At 42.3% G+C, this 14,427-nt stretch overlaps 1 protein-coding gene across 2 annotated transcripts in view; it reads left to right on the forward strand.

Moving 5' to 3' along the window:
• btbd11b (BTB (POZ) domain containing 11b) overlaps nt 1-14,427 on the forward strand; it is a 125,639-nt gene that overhangs the window by 66,121 nt on the left and 45,091 nt on the right. The gene's annotated exons all lie outside the window — the stretch shown is intronic.

Consider the following 14,427-nt stretch of genomic DNA (forward strand, 5'->3'; position numbering starts at 1 on the left):
TACATCTCAATTGTCAGTATAAACCACATTTGTTTAAGCAAGTCAGCCATATCAGCTATGTTTTTTTAAAGGCAGTAAATGATGCTGAATTAACTGTTTGGCTGCCAGACAAGGCTCCGCCCACTCCTTGGTGCTGAAAAGAAGGGCTCTGCTGTTCGGACAGCTTTATGTAGACCCTAACAGTTTGTGGGCACCGTTTGTCACCATTATAGTGCAATTAATGTATTGTTTAGTGGTGTGTTGTTTGGTGGCTTTGCTGGCATTCATCTAAAACAATTGGGGGAGTTTGCCCCACCAAGATTTACATGCTAAAATCTCCCCAGCTTTCAATATCTCTGACCCATACGAGCAAAGTAGGAAGTGAAAGCAGGAAATGTACCCATCAATTATGGAACACCATTAGGGTCTTTGCAGGGCAAAAAAGATACACTTGATGTGTGAAATATCCTTGTTGACCAATCAGGACCTGAATATGACTGCACGTCACATAATAGTTTAACACGTTCATAAATGTTTTACGTAGTTATTACACATTGATCACATTTGTCACTTGTATTTCATGTGTCACAACGATGCTATGATGCTGGTAAAGTTTTGTCTCGTGCACCTGCCGCTGCCACACAAGCGCAGACACATTTCCCCAAGCTCTGGACAGTGCTGGTCATAAAAAAGCTAGCTGATGGATTTTTTTTTATTTAACTAGGCAAACCAGTTGAGAACAAATTCTTATTTACAATGACGACCTACCCCGGCCAAACCCAGATGATGCTGGGCCAATTGTGCGTCACCCTATGGGACTCCTAATCACGGCCGGATGTGACACAGCCTGGATTCAAACCAGGGACTGTAGTGATGCCTCTTGCCCTGAGATGCAGTGCCTTAGACCGCTGCGCCACTTGATGCAAAAATGATCTCCCCCCCAAAAAAAGCAAAACAACATAATCTGTTTCTGTAGCTATAGTTAGCTAGCTAACTATCTAGCTAACTGTCATCATCTAAAATACCCCTAATTTATAAGACAGTTCTTATTTGAATAATTGTGGTCGGACCCATCTATGTGAAGCTAGCCACAATAAGGATTTGCCACAATAGCGGAATTTCCGGTTTACCATAAAAATAAAAGTCTCTCAATGAATACAAATAGTGGAATCATGCCATAATGGAATATATCGTGCTAAACGAGTTTGGAATGTTCTTCTATAAATTTAACAAAAGACAATCATTTGTTAATTTGACAAAAATCTGTTGAAATCACACAGGACATATTAGACTTTAGAATTGCATTGGAGGCATACTTATTTCACTATACAGCCTTAGCTATGGATTGTGGATCAATGACATGGGATATCAGACTACACAGTGACACCCACTCTGAAACCACTGTGAATTGAACCACATTTATTGCACCAGTCAACCTGCTATGTGTATTAAAAACTATTCCAGAGGAAAAACAATACTGCTTGGATGTTTTGGAGCCTGATAACTATTGAGGTGGACTTTGGGAAAAAAGCACTTGGGTACTGAGTAGACTGATACCCCATTTCATTGATCCCCAATCCTTAGGTAAAGCTGTACAGTGCAATATGAATGTCAATATGCACAATAGGCTGACTGGGGAGGTGATTTCCCGCAATAAGAGCTGTGACGCTAATATTTGCATAAACTATTTACAGTTGTTTTCTGTGGGTGTCACTGAGTAGACTGATACCCCATGTCATTGCCTCACATTCCAACACACCAAACTTGTTTAATAACATGATTCCGCCAATTGAAACCTTATGCATCACTTTCAAAGAGGTACCTTTATTTTGAAGGTGAACCGCAAATTCAACTTTTGTGGCTTGCTTCACAAACACATAACCCCGTCCGGTCAAACCATTTGAGCCAGATGAAGCTAGCTGGCTGCTTATAACGTTAGTTTTGGGTAACCGGGTTAAGTAGCTGGCTAGCTAGTTATTTCAATAGGAGAACAACAAGTGGCTACCTAGCTAATACTTACATGGGTTCCTTAATCATTGCTAAGAATATTGAAAATGACTGTTTCAGCAAGGGGCAACAAAAATTCATCACCTTGTTAAAAGTCCACGTTATCACAGAAATGACCTCAACCACACCAATACCTGGCAGTTTTTTTTGTATGGCCATAACGTTTATTTTTTTTCCATGACGTTTTCATCCCAAAAACATTTCTTACGTGGTTATATAGTAATTGTTCCAGCCCTATCGATATCGCTTGCACAGCAAGGGTGTGTGTGTGTGTGTGTGTGTGTGTGTCAATGAGAAAAAGAGAGGGGCAGGATGTGTGTGTGAGAGAGAATACAAAATAAATGCAGGAGGATGAGGGCTTCTTCTGATGTAGATTTATGTAGATTGCAGTGTGTGAATAGGGTTTATATGTTCTCTTACCATATACATGAGAGGTAGAGGGATATGCCTTGAGTATAAAGAAACTGTGAGGGAATTACTTTTTTATTGTGCCTCTATCCAGTTCTCATTTCTAACTCCATTAACCTTTGACGCCTGCGTATGATAGAGGGGAGAGGTAGAGAAAAGGAGATGAAAAGAGACATGAGAAGAGGAGAGGGAGGGAGGGAGGGAGGGAACACCATACTGCCCATTTTCTGACACTATCACAGAGGAGCATCTGACACCAAACAAATGAATCTCTTCCTGTTGTGCTCGTCCCAATCTCACATTTCAGCACATGGTGGTCTTTCTAGCGAGTCACCGGACCATCCCCTCTGATTGCTATCTCCTCCTGGCGGGATTCCTCTCCATTGTCGACCCTGAGCTATCTGCTCTGACATTTAGTCAATAGCAACACGGCATAGAAGAGGAATAATCAAGTGGTTGGACATCTGTCATGATATCAGACTGTTAAATAGCCATCACTAGCTGGCCTCCGCCCAGTACCCTGCCCTGAACTTAGTCACTGTCACTAACCGACTTAACCCTGCACCTTAGAGACTGCTGCCCTATGTACATAGACATGGAACACTGGTAACTTTAATAATGGAACACTGGTCACTGTAGTAATATTTACATACTGTTTTACTCATTACAAATGTATAATACAGTATTCTAGTCAAAGCCATCCTATTCAACTATTGATGTACATACATTATTATATCCTATGTATTCTTCAGATATACTGCATATTCTATCCTATGTATTCTTCAGATATACTACATATTCTATCCTATGTATTCTTCAGATATACTACATATTCTATCCTATGTATTCTTCAGATATACTACATATTCTATCCTATGTATTCTTCAGATATACTGCATATTCTATCCTATGTATTCTTCAGATATACTGCATATTCTATCCAAATAATGTCCATAATGTCTACACATTCCATCACACATATGTATGTATATGTACTCCTGACTCTGACATTGCTCATCCTAATATTTCTATATTTCTTCATTAAATTCAGTTAGATATTACTGCACTGTTGGAGCTGGGAACACAAGCATTTCACTACACCCTCAATAACATCTGCTAAATATGTGTATGCGACCAATATTATTAGATTTGATTTGAAATTATACTGTTCCTTTAGGAGTTTCTCCTTTAGGTCCTAGGAGAAAATCCAGCAGGATCGTTCACATTCATATTTTAGTATCATGCTGTAGTTACTGCCCTGGTTTCTTTTCATGCTGGGTTGGATGAGTAGACCTACTGAGTGTCATTTTAGACTTTAGCACTCAAGCTCCACCGCCACAAGGATTCTATTTCCATTGTTCGTTAAAATTGAATTTAAAAAACAAACAATTGTTTCGCATTCGTATTTTATTCTCATATACAGCATGGATTCAAGTGGGACTTGAATGGTCCCAATGTTAACAAGCGTCTGGATATGATGTCTTCCGTGTACAATGACCCAGAGGAAAATATCCCCCTGCAGCAAAACTCATTTTATGAAATTAGTCATATTTTTAATTGCACCAGAGCCTCTGGAGCAATATGAGAAATTACTATAGCACAGTGTTGTGTTAAATATCGTAAAATGTGTTGTAAAGTGCATTTGTCAACGATTCATTTGTCCTCTCAAAGACATATGTTCTAGTCATCAGGACTGTGATTTTATATAACAACGCCTTCAACACCACACACACAGGCACGGACACACACACATCCTGCCCTTTGTCCACTCTGATAAAACAGATGGGGTTGATGTCAAGTGAAGGAATAGCCAGGACAGGTCTAGCTGTATCTGCATGCTTTGGGATAGATACAGTCACAGAGGAATGATCGGAGCATAGTACCCGCTCAGTGACTTCCTTCTTGTTCTCTCTCTGCTGCCTCTGATTGCTAGCATTGTCTGGAAAGCATCCTGCAGGGAGCATGCGACTCATGTATATTACACGCAGGGATATTACCCTTGACAGAAGAAATTGTATAAAAAGAGGTGAATAACAGAAAGCAATTTAGCTATTACCTCAGGATAAAATAACAGGGCTTACAGAAAACCATTCTTTTTCTCAGATTGGAGGGAATTGCGTAATGCAGGTTGGGGTTGTGCCCCTGTTGTGTGTCAATCAGACCTCATCCTTATTTTGTGTGTGTGTGTGTGTGTGTGTGTCAGTATCATGACGCTCATGGTTTATCTCAGGCTGTCAGCTGTCTCTGTGTGATGCCATCCACCCGGGGCTGTGGCCAATCTGCTCAGGGGCCTGGGATTGCTCTGTTCATTCTATCTGTCAGCCTCTCTATCGCTCTACCCGTCAGTTATCCTTCAGTCAGGCACAGTTACTTACGCATGCACACACACACCCAGGCCCAGTCATTTAATATAGATACAACTCGTTTGTTTTGTGTTCTCATTTTGAAGATGAATAGCTAGTTACAGGAGATGCAATGACGTATTGATTTCTCGCAGAAAAGTCATTAGATAACCTTCTCGCAGAATGTTGTTCATTGAAACAGACAGGATATCTCATCAACATGCTGTCAAGAGGTAGTCTGGCCCCCCATATCTGTTTACTCCGTCTTGCCAACTGCGATGGCCGTTGTTTGGTGTGACAATGACCATGGGAGTTGGCAAGAAAGCACAACCAGATGTGGAAACAGGCTAGTCAAGATGAGAGAGGAAACTAGACGAACATGCTTTGGGTGAATGGTGTACTAGGATCAGACAGTATGGAAGTATAGAGAGGCTTTCCATCTAAGTCAATTGTTCGTGACACCATAACTATTGGAATCAAATGGCTGGTGTATTGTCAAATGACTGTCTATATATTCCTTAGGAATATAAATTGTTACACATGCATGCACTCTCATTTCCTTTGCCATTTATGTCGGCATAGGGGCATATTGGAAGTTCCTTTTTTCAGTGCTAAACAATTCCCCCAAATTCTGTTTCTTTCCTAGCCCTTTATAAACTGAGCAGTAGGGGAGTTTTCAGATGTAATGGAAATTGTACTGGCTTGCAAACGGTTACAAAGGACTGAATGTATTCTTCATTCGCATGCCTCTCTCCAGGTGGCAACCCACTCCTCCAGTGCAGCAAGGTTGAAAGAGGCAGAAAGCTTTGAATCCTCGACAGGTGGAATTCATGAGTTTTGTTGATGCGTGTTTGTGCATGTGCAGGTAGTCCCTTTGTGTGTGTCTGTGTGAGATCCTGGTTGGCTGAAATTTAAATGGAAGTTTCAAATGAACGCGTTACTGTAAGCAAAAACTATACATTCTTCTCCTTACTGGGATGTATAGACTACTACTATGCACAGTTTGATGCATAATTCTTTCTGTGTCGTAGTCTAAATTTCTTTGTGCGTGTGCTGGCATGCATGCGCATGTGGTGTGCATGCATTTGTGTGTGCATACATATGTGCGTGTGCTTGCGTGTGAATGTGTGTGCGCTTGTGCACGTGTGTATGTACAGTATGTGCGTGTTTACAATATGTGTGTGTGACTGATAGCGTGTTGAAATGCTCTCTCCCTAGACCGTGTTCTATTACTTATCCAAGCAGACACGTGCAGAGTGTGTAGAGATGTGTAGAGATCTTTTCTCCCGGGGCATGTGTGATCTATCTCCGTCAGAGTGGTTGTAACCTCCAACTCCAAACACATTCCTGGGGCTGGTACAGTACTAACCCATTAAAGATTTGTGGTCGGTGGCCGTCATAGACCGTACTGTGGTTGCTGGGTATCCCAGGCGAAGACCATACACCAGCACGTGTACAGTCATCCCAGGCATCTGTCCCTCTCCTCTCCTCTAACTCAGATCCAACTCTAGACATTTCACTCACAGCTGTATTTCTACCACTACAAATATCAACGCATGAGAGAGACTAAAGCTGTCATCTACTGCACTGTATGTTCTGTTTTCCCTTCTCTCTTCATTTCTACATCACTGTTTCTCAGGCTAGCTCCATCATGTCTGATCCCTCTCTGTATACATATGGCCACCATCTGTTCTGGCAGGGCGATGTCGGAGCCCAGAGTGGGCCAGCTCCGTATCCCAGAGACCACGTGCAGTATCAGGGTTAACCCCTTACAGACATACACTATATACGTATATACATGTATGTGGATGCCCCTTCAAATTAGTGGATTTGGCTATTTCAGCCACACCCGTTGCTGACAGGTGTATAAAATCAGGCACACAGCCATGAGATCTCCATAGACAAACATTGGCAGTAGAATGGCCTTACTGAAGAGCTCAAGGACTTTCAACGTGGCACCGTCATAGGATGCCACCTTTCCAACAAGTCAGTTCGTCAAATTTCTGCCCTGCTGTAGCTGCCCCGGTCAACAGTAAGTGATGTTATTATGAAGTGGAAACATCTAGGAGCACGTAGCGTGTAAAAATTGTCTGTCCTCGGTTGCAACATTCACTACCGAGTTCCAAACTGCCTCTGGAAGTAACGTCACAAACCTAAGGTCACCATGCGCAATGCCATGTGTCGGCTGGAGTGGTGTGAAGCTCGCCGCCATTGGACTCTGAAGCAGTGGAAACTCGTTCTCTGGAGTAATGAATCACGCTTCACCATCTGGCAGTCCAACAGATGAATGTATAGTGCCAACTGGAGGAGGAATAATGGTCTGGGGCTGCCCTTTCCTGTTTCAGCACGACAATGCCTCCGTGCACAAAGCGAGGTCCATACAGAAATGGTTTGTCAAGATCGGTGTGAAAGAACTTGACTCGCCTGAACAGAGCCGTGACCTCAACCCCATCGAACACCTTTGGGATGAATTGGAACACCAACTGCGAGCCTGGCCTAATCGCCCAACATCCGTGCCTGACCTCACTAATGCTCGTGGGTGAATGGAAGCAAATCCCCGCTGCAATGTTCCAACATCTAGTGCAAAGCCTTCACCGGTAGAGTAGCAGCAAAGGGGGGACCAACTCCATATTAATGCCCATGATTTTGGAATGAGGTGGTCGACGTGCAGGTGTCCACATACTTGATACATTACAATCTCTTGGGCCATATAAAATCTGTTACATTTCAGTTTTCTCTGGGGTTTTTCCCTGGTTTGAGTCACACATTTCTAATAGAAAAACAACCAAATTGGATGTTCTATGTCCACAACAATGATTAAACCACATCAGAAAACTACTTTTGATGTCTGGGTAAAAACTCTACGAAATGTTCATTTTTGTGTGTAGATACCCTTGAAGAGACTTGCTTTGGTTAGAGGTGTTTCTGTAGCACACGTGGCTGCAAAATTGGCTAAACAAATCACCACAGGATGTATGCAAATAATGATGATATCATTCTGCCAGGTAGGCATAGGGTACTTTGTAGCTAGTTAACATTGTTTTTGGGAATGCTTTTCCATCTACCAGTCATCACTTAAGCATCATCGCTAACGTCTACTGAAAGTGGTAGACAAACGTGCATAAACAGACAGGGCCATTCCTGCGCCATTGCCTCTTCAGAAAGTTTAAGGAAAACACTTATCCATTTTGTTAATGTCTTATCATAATCTTGGGCAAATTATTATTTTTAGTATAATTTTTTTAGAATAGTAAATTCAGTACGTTTAGTAGATTTCCTACTAAGTTCAAAATATTTTGGAATATTGTTGAATTATGTTTTAATGTCTGGATTCTGTGATTTCGTCCGCGTTCTCAGCGTCATGGATTTTATAGGGCCCTGAATCTGCAAAGATGTAAAGGTAGAATAGGAAATACTCTGTCTCTTTCTCTCTTTTCTCTGTCTTTCTCTCTCTCTACCTTATTCTTCTTTTTTCATGTGTTTTTACATATAGACATTTCTCTTTCACTCACTCTCTTTCTCTCTCTCGCCCTCTCTATCTCTTTTTATTTTGTTCAAGTCACATGAACAATTCACATTATTACAAGTGACATTATTAATCTTCAAAATCCCCTGCAACATTGTGCACAGTACACAGAGCACAGAGTGACAGAAAGTTCTCTATTTCAGTGTCGTCCCTGCTCTGTGGAGAAACCTAGGGAAACTAGTCCCATGGACCTGCAGAGTTTTCTGGGGGAGAACCAGGCTCTGTGCATCCCTCTAAAATAGATTTAAGTGCAGGGTAAAGCCACATCGAAGTCACAACTCCAACAGTCAAGTCTGGGAAAGTCAGAGAGGCAGGGCCTGTTCCTGCCCCTGCATGCTAGGCATTCAGCCCTACAGACAGGGGGCGGTAGAGATAGACAACACAGCTAGGACAGTTATGACTGCATTGGTATGTGATATTACTTCTTCAAATGATGGGGAAAGTCAAACTGCATACTGTAATGGTGCACCTCAGCCTACGGTAGTAACCGTGCTCTGTTCCCGCTTTTCTCCCTATATTTTGGTTGTTGTTTTTCTTCTATTAAGCCTATATAGTAGCTCAAGATGGATGTGTGCTCATAACATTGATTACTTCAGCAATGAGTTCATAGTCAATGTTTCAGTGACATCGACAAAGTAAACAGTAATTGTTTTTTTTTACATTTAAAAGTTACTGTAACTACTATGTACTCCCAGTTGCAGTAGAACAGACTCAGTGTTCCAAACCATTGCTTTTAATGTACCAGATCTTTTCTATGAGGCTGTATGAGACTGTCCACTTTAAAACAACCCTATTATTGAGTACTAAGCATTCATCATAGAGAGATGGGGGGGCTCCTGTATACATAAATGTATTCATCCTTCAGTAAAGAGTGGCTTGCCTGGAGGATCTCTCTCTCACTCTCTCTCTCTCCCTCTTTTGTTCTCTCTTTCTTTCTTTCTTTCTTTCTTTCTTTCTTTCTCTCTCTCTCTCTCTCTCTCTCTCTCATTGCATTAAACCTCATGACTCAGTTGCTCACACATATGGATTATTTGAATAGCAATAACAGTCACTTGGCACAGGTACACTGTTAGAAGAAATTGTGCTATCTAGTATAGAGGTCGACCGATTATGATTTTTCTATGGCGATACCGATTATTGGAGGACCAAAAAAGCCGCTGCCGATTAATCGGCCAATTGTTTTTTTGTATTTTTTTTGTAATAATGACAATTACAACAATACTGAATGAACACTTATTTTAACTTAATATAATACATCAATAAAATCAATTTAGCCTCAAGTAAATAATGAAACATGTTCAATTTCGTTTAAATAATGCAAAAACAAAGTGTTGGAGAAGAAAGTCAAAGTGCAATATGTGCTATGTAAGAAAGATAACATTTCAGTTCCTTGCTCAGAACATGAGAACATATGAAAGCTGGTGGTTCCTTTTAACATGAGTCTTCAATATTCCCAGGTACGAAGTTTTAGGTTGTAGTCATTATAGGAATTATAGGACTATTTCTCTCTATACCATTTGTATTTCATTAACCTTTGACTATTGGTTGTTCTTATAGGCACTTTAGTATTGCCAGTGTAACAGTATAGCTTCCGTCCCTCTCCTCGCTCCTCCCTGGACCTGAACCAGCAACACAACGACAACAGCCACCATCGAAGCATCGTTACCCATGCAGAGCAAGGGGAACAACTACGAGAAGTCTCAGGGAGTGCCGTTTGAAACTCTATTAGCGCGCGCTAACTAGCTAGCCATTTCACTTCGGTTACACCAGCCTCATCTCGGGAGTTGATAGGCTTGAAGTCATAAACAGCGCAATGCTTGACGCACAACGAAGAGCTGCTGCCAAAACACACGAAAGTGCTGTTTGAATGAATGTTTACGCGCCTGCTTCTGCCTACCACCGCTCAGTCAGATACTTAGATACTTGTATGCTTGTATGCTTAGTCAGATTATATGCAACACAGGACATGCTAGATAATATCTAGTAATTTCATCAGCCATGTGTAGTTAACTAGTGATTATGATTGATTGTTTTTTATAAGATAAGTTTAATGCTAGCTAGCAACTTACCTTGGCTTACTGCATTCGTGTAACAGGCAGTCTGTGAAGTGCAACGAGAGAGAGGCAGGTCATTATTGCGTTGGACTAGTTCACTGTAAGGTTGCAAGATTGGTTCCCCCGAGCTGACAAGGTGAAAAACTGTCGTTCTGCCCCTGAACGAGGCAGTTAACCCACCGTTCCTAGGCCGTCATTGAAAATAAGAATGTGTTCTTAACTAGTTAAATAAAGGTATAAAAAATATATATTAAGAAAAAAATCAGCAAATCGGCACCCAAAAATACAGATTTCAGATTGTTATGAAAACTTGAAATCGGCCCTAATTAATCGGCCATTCCGATTAATCGGTCGACCTCTAATCTAGTACCTAAAAGGGTTCTTCAGCTGTCACCGTAGCTCCCAAGTGGGGCAGCGATCTAAGGCACTGCATCTCTGTGCAAGAGGTGTCACTACAGTCCCTGGTTTAATTCCCGGCTGTATCACAGGTAGGCCGTCATTGTAAATAAGAATTTGTTCTTAACTGACTTGTCTAGTTAAATAAAGGTTAAATATATAAACATAAATATATATTAAACCCTTTGAAGAACCCTTTTTGGTTCCAGGTACAACCTTTTTGGTTCCTTTCCACAGAGGGTTCTACATGGAACCCAAAAGGGTTCTACCTCAAACCAAAAATGGTTCTACCTAGATCCAAAAAGGGACAGCCGAAGAACCCTTTTGGGAACCTTTTTTTTGTAAGAGTGTAGTTAAAGGCAAATAGATGCAAAGGCTGAAATGTATTTTTCAAATGCCTGGTTTTTCAAACCAATAACACTCAATGGTTGGATAGGTGATACCCTGCAGTTACTGGATCCCACTGCTGCCACCAAATGTCAGAGGGACCTCTGTCATTGCAAAACAGAATCCTCTGTTATTTGTAAAACAACAACTTCAGACAATACAAGTTAATTATCTGCTCTCCGATGGGTGGCTGAATATTGCCAGGTTTAATCCACAGCACAGTGACAGGGACATCATCAGGAGAGGAGTGCTGGCATGGCTTTTTGTCACGCACAGAGAGAGAAAAAGTGGGTACTGTATTGTGGTTGTGGCTGGTGTGTGTGTAAGAACACGAGCAGTTTTTCCCTGCGGGCTGTTGCTTTCACTGGTTTGCATTAGAATGCAGTGAGTCACCTTGCCACAGCCAAGCCTGTGAGCAGCCTACACTTCACTGTCGGCTGGTGCTGCACCATCACTGCATGATTCTGCACCCTGCGTCATAGTAACGTCATGGAAGTTACTGCCAAAAGCTCATTTGCACATTTGCAAGGTGTTTTTCAAGCAAACACTCCTACATATAATTCAATTAATACATTGGAAAATGACATGCTCAAAAACTGAGGAAACCACGTTTTTTGCTTCAGGACATTGATAAAGGTCTTTACTTTGGCCAAGTTTCACAGTAAACAACTCTCTAGAGCCCGTTGGTAATCCTGACTATTCAATGATCTTCTGAGTAAAGCCTGTCCAGCTCCAGCAGAACTGTGTTGGTCTGACTGAAGGACGGCCAAGGGATGGAGAGACAGACAGAGGGACCCGAGAGAGAACAGGAAGGAGTCTTAACTCGCTCATCAGTATGTCTGGCCCTTTTCTCTCCTTCTCTTCTTCCCTCCAGTCTCAGGTCTGGCACAGGCTGGACACCCATGGGCTAAGTGGATGTTCAGGTCATGTCCTGCATGTTGTGGTCCACTGGGAAGAGGGTGCCAGCCAGCACAGCCAAGCTTATGCCTTGCCTACCCCCCTTTTTCTCTAAAAACAAAGAGAGTCGCACACTCCATATGTATAACCACCCAGTCATTTATTGGATTAAAAAAATAATTTAAAAATCCCCAATTTCAAGCATGACCCACCTAACCAAGGTGTCAGAGGAAAGACCATTCAACTGGTGACAGCCTGCAGGCACCTGGCCCAACACAAGGAATTGCTAGGGCATGATGAGCCAAGTGAAGTCCCCATGGCCAAACCCACCCCTAAGACAGATGACACTGGGCCAATTGTGCACTGTCCTATGGACCTCCTGACCATGGCTGGTTGTGGCACAGCCCAGGAATGAACCTTGGTCTGTAGTAACACATCTCACACTGTGTTGCAGTGCCTTAGACTGCTGCCCCACTCGAGAAGGCCCTATACTTTAGTGTTTTTGGAACTCATAGCATCCCCCTGAGTCCTCTTGGGGTTGCCTTTTCTAGGTTTTAGTGCATGATACTAGACACTTACCCCCATACACATGAGGCTGTTGTTACTCTCCCCACACAAATTATTGGTGTGTTGATAAATCACTGCACGTCAAAGTTGGAGGAACATGTGGTAGCCTAACAGCTCTCCCTGAGATCCCCATTTAGCTAGGTACTGTATATAATGGTGTGAAAGTGCTGGCAGGCGAGGGCGCGGTCGCGGGCGCGGGCTGGGGAGATGCCAGGACAGCCCCACACTGCTTTAAGTGCTTAAAGCTAGATTACCTGGCGCTTCTCACACGCTGCAGTTAAAGGGGCCACATTGTCATCTAGAACGATATTAAAGAAGGTGTTTCAGAGACATCCATGATATGCCCAGGTGGTTGTTGAAGGAAAATTGGTTGTTTCTTTGCCATTGGTCTACTGTAAGGTAGCCTGGTCCCAGATCTGGTTGTGCTCTATTGCCAACACCTACAGTCATTGTCATGATTTGCACAAACAGATCTGGGACCAGGCTACCTGTAAAGGGTAGTACCAACCAAGGCATTGGTTGGTACTGTAAAGTTAGGTTTGGTTGGTGCTGCATCAGACATCTGACCCTATCCTAATATAGCAGATGACTGGGTCTAGTGTCCTTTATTAGAGGGGCATGTGTTTGTACGTGGTCCAAGGTAGTGTACCTGACTGAGGTGTACAATGGGAGGTGTCACGGATACTGAATAGTGCACTGTGGCTCTGCATCACACAACACCTGTTCTACCTGCGTCACGGCCCTCCATCTCCATGGTGACTGAGTTTGATCAGTTCAATATTCTGACCATCGCGACCCTGAAGGAGAAAAGCAAAAAAATAAGAAATGTTTGGACTCTCAAAACAGAGGCCTCAGATAATTTAATATGTGTAACACATTAGTCTAATCATGTCCAATGGGTCAGAGGAGGATTACTAAATTCCCTTAAAGCCTGTTTATTCCTTGGAGACTGATGACTAGTGTACTGTATACTGCAGGGCTAGGCAGCAAGTCAATTGAATTAGCTGCATATTGAGAATGAGGAAGTGTTTGAACCAAAGCTACTTTCCCCTCTGCCTGGGGAGAATAGAGCCATTGGTTACAGACATTTTTTAAATTTGACACACTGCAGGTGTGAGTGGTGAGTGGGGGGGAAGCAGTAGCAGCACTGCGCTGCTGTGGAAAAATATCAAATGTGGAAGTCTGAAATGGGACGGAAAGCAATCTGCCTCATCATCCCCTGAGCAGGAGAGAATGACTAATGTGCTTTGTGGCAGCAGCCATGATGAAACTGCCTCCACGATATTAGTTTAGGTAGAACACTCCATCTGAGCCAAACTGAAGAGGGATAGTTACAACATAGAAATAAGCACATACCCCGATATCTGCAGAGCTAAATAGACATATTTTAAATGAGGAACTATAATTTAACATGGCCACCTGATGGTTGAAATCTTAATAAAGAAGACAATAAGCAAGTGTGGAATCGTGATAAAGCAAGGTGTCTCACGGTCATGATGGAAGTCGACATGAATATCCAGAATGGATCCACAAAAACAAGAAAAGATAGATTTTAAAACTGTTTAGCAAACACTCTATACATTATATTACATCTATTTACCGCTGAGCTGCGCTTAAGAATGCCTCACAACAAGCATCTTGAATTGAAAATGGCGGACGGAGACAGGGAGATAACTATCACCAGCAGTCTACCCCCTTCCTGAAACAGACATGCATACATATCAGTTGGTAACCGGATTGTGTCATACCAACTCACTTCACTAGAGTGGAGACATTATCTCTCTAAAATACATCACAGTAGCCGTAATAAATGCGATGGCATTCCAAATCCAACTGCCGTACAATCAACCAACTGAAAATAAAA

Source organism: Oncorhynchus nerka, linkage group LG25 (genome assembly GCF_034236695.1).
Source record: "Oncorhynchus nerka isolate Pitt River linkage group LG25, Oner_Uvic_2.0, whole genome shotgun sequence".
NCBI lineage: Eukaryota > Metazoa > Chordata > Actinopteri > Salmoniformes > Salmonidae > Oncorhynchus > Oncorhynchus nerka.